Source organism: Bubalus kerabau, chromosome X (assembly GCF_029407905.1).
Source record: "Bubalus kerabau isolate K-KA32 ecotype Philippines breed swamp buffalo chromosome X, PCC_UOA_SB_1v2, whole genome shotgun sequence".
Taxonomy (NCBI): domain Eukaryota; kingdom Metazoa; phylum Chordata; class Mammalia; order Artiodactyla; family Bovidae; genus Bubalus; species Bubalus kerabau.
The window spans coordinates 114,298,007-114,306,038 of NC_073647.1; the positions used below are offsets into that span (position 1 = coordinate 114,298,007).

General features: G+C 38.7%; 1 non-coding gene across 1 annotated transcript; it reads right to left on the reverse strand.

Moving 5' to 3' along the window:
• Nucleotides 1-2,066: 2,066 nt before the first annotated feature.
• On the reverse strand, nt 2,067-2,139 carry TRNAR-CCU (transfer RNA arginine (anticodon CCU)). Its single transcript has one exon. It is a non-coding gene; the product is annotated as a tRNA-Arg (tRNA).
• Nucleotides 2,140-8,032: the final 5,893 nt, after the last annotated feature.

The following is an 8,032-nucleotide window of genomic DNA, read 5'->3' on the forward strand; positions in this document are numbered from 1 at the left end:
CCCTTAGCCATAGTTCCAGTGTCTTCTTGGCATATCTTTTTCAAACTACCTCAGGGCTTGATGATTTCTCCCTTCTCTAAATTCTCAGGCAGTTAATTACTGGCAGTGTTTCTTCTACCATGGTATATTTTTCTTTCATTTCATTTGCCTAAATAGATAGGAATGCCCTTTCACTTCATTTGTCTAAATAGATAGGAATGGGCAAGGTGAGCATGAATGAGGTAAAGGGACAATGTCTTATCTTTGTGTTCCTCCTGGTGACTTGCTCACAGTGCATTCATTGCCCCTAAGAAGTGATTTCAGAATTCAGCAAAGACAGTGATTCCTGGGGTAAGATGAGAAAAAGGTTCAAGGAGGTGAGATTTAACCTGTACTTAGAAAGGTAGGTGAGATTTAGTTAAGGAGAGAAGGTGGAGATTTTATTTCAAAGGAGTGTTGAATAAAAGACAAGTATGAGTTAAATTGAGGACTTAGAGTACATCAAACAGAAATGTATAGTCTCGAAAGTGCTAGAGCCTGCCAAGGAGATGGATGAGTTATAGAGCATACTGGTGTATTGTCCTCCTGAAGCACACAGTATCAAAACCCCAGAAAGTGCTGCAGAATAAATGATGCCCATGCAGCTATTCTTATTGGCTGCTTTTCTTCTTAGAAAACAGGCTGTGCTATATTTAACTTTCCTGGTATATGCCTTTTATCTACCTTTTTTTTCCACCCTAATTTAAAGGATTATTTACTCAGACTATTCAAAGGTCATTTCATCACAGGAAAAATTAGGAATAGCCCTCTCATGAAGATAAAAAGTCCTGTGACTGGTGTACCCTAAAAGAGGTGTCAAATCCTAGTTAAGGGTACACAGAATATAGAAGTAATTATTGACCAGTGAATAAGCTTTTCCATCTTTTCCTACTGGGAGAATAAGGATTAAGTGATATCAAAGGAGAGCATAAATTTTACTTTGCTCTTGTTTTGAGCACTATGATGAAGAATGCCTATGGGCTGTTTAGGGAAGTTTACAATGAGGTAATGTAAGATTAGGAGAAGTTATGGTGTTTGAAAAGGGCTTCCCTGGTGGCTCAGATGGTAAACAATCTGCCAGGAATTTGGGAGACCTGGGTTTGATCTCTCGATCGGAAAGGTCTCCCTAGAGAAGGAAATGGCAACCCACTCCAGGATTCCTGTCTGGGGAATTCCATGGACAGAGGAGCCTGGCAGGCTACAGTCCATGGGGTCGCAAAGAGTTGGATATGGCTGATGGTGTTTGAGAAATTAGGGAATTATGAATCAATAATTTTCCACTCACTAAGTTGAGGAAATTGCTCTGTAGATTTGGCATCATGAATTGAGTTATGAATGCATTCATCCCGGAAATACTGGAAAGTAAATAATTATGGGTTTCATCCATATAGAGTAAAATTTAATTCAACTGGACAGTACCAATGCAATTTTTTTCATACTTTAAAGTGAGAGGTTAAATACTTAGGGCAATAAAAATATATCAGTTACTTTCAGTTATGATGTAAATTTACAAATATATATTTTGTCATCTTGATGCAGAGTCCCTAAAGATATTTCCTACTCAACACTTTGTTAATATAGCTGACTTACATGGAAAAAAAATATATGAAGAATGTTTCCAATTGTTATTTTCTTCAATTTGGTCTTATCAGTTTGTTTTAATCCATCTTATCAGTTTGTTTTAATCCTTCTAATCATTATTCAAAAATTTAAATATAAAATTTGAGAGGCTGGAATTAATTTTATGAAATTCACAATGGTGATTTTTCTCTGGGAAGAAAAGGGTGAGTGCAAATATTCATCCTACAGATTTTGTCATAATGGTTTCTTTGGTCTTGAATCATAAATATTTCATAATTTCAGTTTTTACTTCCTCTTTAAATTGAATAATTTAGCAATTTAAAAATTATTTATAGTTTCTTAGTGCATAGCTCCTTTTGTCTATTCTTTGTTGTTGTTTATAAAAATATATTTATTTATTTGACTGGGCTAGGTCTTAGTTGTGGCATGCAGGATCTTTGATCTTCATTGTAGCATGTGGGATCTAGTTCCCTGCCCAGGGATTGAACCCGGGCTCCCTGCATTAGGGGTGCAGAGTCTTAGCCACTGGACCACCAGGGAAGTCCCTATTCTTTGTTGTTAATGTCTAATTTTACTGCATGTAGTGAAAGATTGAGCCTATCTGATATTATCCTTTTGGAATTTATTGAGATTTTCTTTGTGCCATAATGCATGGTCTGTTTTAGTAATTGCCCCATTAGTTGGAAATAGTAGTAATTTTAGTAATTGCCCCATTAGTTGAAAGTCATCTCTATTTGTTGGACTCTATATGGGGCTTCCCTGGTGGCTCAGAGGGTAAAGCGTCTGCCTGCAATGCAGGAGACCAGGGTTTGATCCCTGGGTCAGGAAGATCCCCTGGAGAAGGCAATGGCACCCCACTCCAGTACTCTTGCCTGGAAAAATCCCATGGACGGACAAGCCTGGTAGGCTTCAGTCCATGGGGTCTCGAAGAGTCGGACACAACTGAGCTACTTTCACTTTCACTTCAATTAGCTACATTGAAGTAGCTAATGCTAATTCAAGCTTGTTAACTGCGATCAGATCCTTCATAGTCTAATGTAAAGTCGCTCAGTTTATCCATATATGAGTGAGTGTGTAAATTATCCACTAGGATTCACTTATTAGTTCAACAGTTATTTATCAAAGACCTACCATGTGCCAGGCCCTGTCTTAGGTGTGGAGGGTATAGCAATTAATGAAACAAAGACTGCGCTCTCATGAAACTTACCTTCAGGTTGGAGGAGACAGACAATAAATAAATAAAATCTATAATGTTTCAGGTGGTAAGAAGAAAAACAGAACGGATAAAATAGCAAGTGACAGGGATGGTAGTAGGGGATGGGTGCTGTTTTAGATAAGGTGTGAGAGAAGACCTTTCTGATAAGGTAACATTTGAGCAAAATGAACAAGAGGAGTGGAGAACAAGTACAAATAAGGGAGTCCAAGACCAATTATGTTAAATGCCAGTACAAATTCCATGCAAATGCTTTTACTTCATGTGTTTGTGCAGAGACTTAAATGAAGTAGGGAGGGGGCAAGGCATGTGATTATCTGAGGAAAGATGTTCTAAGCAGAGGAAACAGTCTGTGCAAAGGCTGAGATGAGAGTGTACTTATGAAATAGCTCAGTGAGGCAGAAAGAGCTGTAGGTACCCTGGTCAGGGAGATCCTAAAGGTCCATGATCCTAATGGTCAAAGTCAAGCCATAGTAAAGGTTTGAATTTGTGTTTTACCAATTGTTTTCCTTATATCATTCAGTTTTTGTTTTATGTAGTTTAGTCCTCTTAATTTTTTTGATCTGTGCAAAGAGATTCAAGGCTGATATAGCTTCTTTGTAGACCATACTTTTATCAGTATAAAATATACTTCTTTGTCTAATGTTTTTTGACTGAAACTTAACTTTGTTTGATATTACCATTGGTTACATTTTGATAGAATTTTTATGAGATATCTTCAACAATTCATTTATTGTAAATATTTTTAACATTTTGCCTCTTATGATATAAAAAAAACCAGTATTTCTTTTTCTTTTAATAGAGGAATTTAAGCTCTTCCCTTTTATTATGATTGCTGATACATTTGGACTTTTTTCAGTCATCTTATTTTGTGTTTTCTAATTGCTGTGATACCCTATTTCTTCACATTTTTCTTTCCCTTGCCCATCTATGTAAGGTAATACCATCATAATCTGGTGTCTGATTGCCTTTCTGGCCCCATCACTAGTAACTCCTGCCTTGGCTCACTCTGCTCTGGGCATACCAGTCATCCATGTCTCAGGGGCTTTGCACTGGCTGTTGCTACTGTCTGGTATAGTCTTTCTCCAGAAATCCACTTGACTTAATATTTCTCCTTCCTTACCTCTTTACTCAAATGTCAACTTTCACTAAGGCTTTTTTTTTTTCTGACCACTATATTTATAATTGTACTCCCAATACTCTTTCTACCATTCTTTGTTTTATGTCTTTCCATAGCACTTTTTACCATTAAACATATGATGAAGGCACAGATTTTTATATGATTTATTCACTGCTGTATATTTAAGCTTAGCATAATGCCTGGCATATACTTCCATACTTAGTAAATATTTGTTAAGTAAATGAATGATGATTGAATGAATGAATTTAGTTCAATAAGCATTTTAAAAAAAATAGCAGCTAAATATTGACTGTACTCAGAACTGGGGAAATAGAAATTACTAATGAAATCACAGTTTCTGCCTGAAGGACCTTATGTTTTAATGAAGGGCATCAACTTGAAAGGATACTGTCACTATATAATATTAATAGAAATAACTGGGTACTGTGGGATCCACTAGAGTATCAGCCCTACAGAGGTGAGAAACAATTCAGGAAGCCTTCTGAAGATGGCATTGAGTACTGAAAGATGAGAAAAAGTTAGCCAGATGGAGAAGGGAAAAGCACTGCAGGAAATAAACATTGTTTTTGTTGTGGTAGTAGTTATTAAGAATGAAAAATTCCATAAGAATTGGGTGCTTGAAAGAGGCTTTTAAACTTCCATATCTAGAGAGTTTTCAGGTACTAAATGGTTTTGTTTTTTTTTTAATTAGATAGTAAAAACTTGTTTTATACAACCATCTTTCCTGGACATGAGCGAGAAATCAATGTATGTCATATATTCTGTAACTTTTATAGAACTGTAAAGTTTATGTTTCCATTTCAGTTAAATAGTCATTTTCAAGATACTTACATGGAAAGCATTAAAGATTCAGAATTGCCCCATAGTGTTGTGCAGGTTGTACACTGCACAGCTGCAGTGCTTGGACTAGGATGCATAGCTTACACAACCATTTTGTGAAGGTCCTATTACAGGACATCATGATGAATAAGAATCCTGAACTCAGATTTATAAGATGAAGAATAGGACAAATGCCAAAAATGACTCTCTTCTCTTTATGAGGCTTCAAAGGCTGATGAGGTTACAGCTAATTGAAGCTTCTTGGGAGAAGATAAGCAGGTAGTATTCTAATGGAGATGGAGTTGGTGAGGAAAGGAGTAGAAGAGCAGCATTAACTGAGAAGAGTGTGAGAAAATCCTGAACAAACTGCTTGATGAGACTGTGCTGTCTTTAGAATGGAGGACGGATTAAGGAACATTCATTGGAGAGCTATTTGGCTGAAAAAGGTCCAAATTATAGAGGAACTCAAAGTCCTGGCAGTGATGTTGGCACCAATTTGGTGAAGGGGATCAAGCAAACATTGCAGACTGCTGACCGCATAGTGTGGCACTCGTATGATTATACATATTGTATGCTGCCCAACCAGAAGGGAGCTATTTATGTTGTGTTCTACATGAATGATGCCTATAGGGTTTTGTAGTACACAGCCATACACAATGGCTCTTACACATAGACTCTATTCAGCTGCTAGAGGTTTTTTAGCCCCTACAACAATGGCTCACATAGAAATTTTCTCAATTGTCTAACTACTTGCCAATATTTTAAATATATGTCAAGTAATAATATGGATGTCATTGTATTACTGTATACAAGTAGTGTACTCAATCCCTAGATTCAGCCATTTCACCAAGGAACCCGAGTTCCTTTTATTAGAGGATAGTATTTAAAAGCCAAGATCTGGGCACTGGATGTGCTCATTGGTACTGAGTGAGATGTGATTGCTTCTAGACCCTCTTGGCAGACAAATAAATGAAATAGATGTATATATACTAACTCTTGTATACACAAATATCTATAATCTTATATCTATCTATAAATATCTACCTATCTACCTTCCTACCTACCTACCTACATTCATAGTGATATTTCTGATTCTAATCCAGCACCCCAGGCACTTCTGGGTTTATTCTAGTCTACCCCATTACTTTTGCCTTTTCATACTGTTCATGGGGTTCTCAAAGCAAGAATACTGAAGTGGTTTGCCATTCCCTTTTCAAGTGGACCACATTTTGTCAGAACTCTCCACCATGACCCGTCCATCTTGGGTGGCCCTACATGGCATGGCTCATAGTTTCATTGAGTTAGACAAGGCTGTGGTTCATGTGATCAGTTTGATTCAGTTCAGTTCAGTGGCTCAGTTGTGTCTGACTCTTTGAGACCCCATGGACTTCAGGATGCCAGGCTTCCCTGTCCATCACCAACTCCTGGAGCTTACTCAAACTCATGTCCATCGAGTTGGTGATATCATCTAACCATCTCATCCTCTGTTGTACCCTTCTCCTCCTACCTTCAATCTTTCCCAGCATCAGGGTCTTTTCAAATGAGTCAGTTCTTCGCATCAGGTGGCCAAAGTATTGAAATTTCAGCTTCAGCATCAGTCTTTCCAATGAATATTCAGGACTGATTTCCTTTAGGATGGGCTAGTTGGATCTCCTGGGAGTCCAAGGGACTCTTAAGAGTCTTCTCCAACACCACAGTTCCAAAGCATCAGTTGTTCAGTGCTCAGCTTTCTTTGTAGTCCAACTCTCACATCCAGACATGACTGCTGGAAAAACCATAGCTTTGACTAGATGGACCTTTGTTGGCAAAATAATGTCTCTGCTTTTTGATATGCTGTCTAGGTTGGTCATAAGTTTTCTTCCAAGGAGCAAGCATCTTTTAATTTCATGGCTTCAGTCACCATTTGCAGTGATTTTGGAGCCCAAAGAAATAAAGTCTGTCACTGTTTCCATTATTTCCCATCTATTTGCCATGAAGTGATGGGACTGGATGCCATGATCTTAGTTTTCTGAATGTTGAGTTTTAAGCCAACTTTTTCACTCTCCTCTTTCACTTTCATCAATAGGCCCTTTAGTTCTTCTTTGCTTTCTGCCATTAAGGTGGTGTCATCTGCATGTCTAAGATTATTGACATTTCTCCCAGCATCTTGATTCCAGCTTGTGCTTCATCCAGCCTAGCATTTCTCATGATGTCAGTTCAGTCGCTCAGTCGTGTCCAACTCTTTGCGACCCCATGAACTGTAGCACACCAGGCCTCCCTGTCCCTCACCAACTCCCGGAGTCTACCCAAACCCATGTCCATTGAGTTGGTGATGCCATCCAACCTCATCCTCTGTCGTCCCCTTCTCCTCCTGCCTTCAACCTTTCCCAGCATCAGGGTCTTTTCCAATGAGTCAGCTCTTCGCATCAGGTGGCCAAAGAATTGGAGTTTCAGCTTCAACATCAGTTATTCCAATGAACACCCAGGACTGATCTCCTTTAGAATGGACTGGTTGGATCTCCTTGGAGTCCAAGGGACTCTCAAGAGTCTTCTCCAACACCACAGTTCGAAAGCATCAATTCTTCAGTGCTCAGCTTTCTTTATAGTCCAACTCTCACATCTCACCACTGGAAAAACCATAGCCTTGACTAGACGGACCTTTGGTGACAAGGTAATGTCTCTGCTTTTTAATATGCTGTCTAGGTTTGTCATAACTTTCCTTCCAAGGAGTAAGTGTCTTTTAATTTCATGGCTGCAATCACCATCTGCAGTGATTTTGGAGCCCAGAAAAATAAAGTCAGCCGCTGTTTCCACGGTTTCCCCATCAATTTGCCATGAAGTGATGGGACTGGATGCCATGATCTTAGTCTCATGATGTACTCTGCATATAAGTTAAATAAGCAGGGTTACAACATACAGCCTTGATGTACTCTCTTTCCTGATTTGGAACCAGTCTGTTGTTCCATGTCTAGTTCTAACTGTTGCTTCTTGACCTGCATAGAGATTTCTCAGGAGGCAGGTCAGGTGGTCTGTTATTCCCATCTCTTTAAGAATTGTCCACAGTTTGTTGTGATCCACACAGTCAAAACTTTGGCTTAGTCAGTTTGATTAGATTTCTGTGATTGTGGTTTTCACTCTGTGTGACCTCTGATGGGTATGGATAAGAGGCTTATGGAAGCTTCCTGATGGGAGAGACTGACAGTGGAGGAAATTGGGTCTTGTTCTGATGGGCGGGGCCATGCTCAGTTAGTTAGTTCAGTTGCTTGGACATGGAACAACAG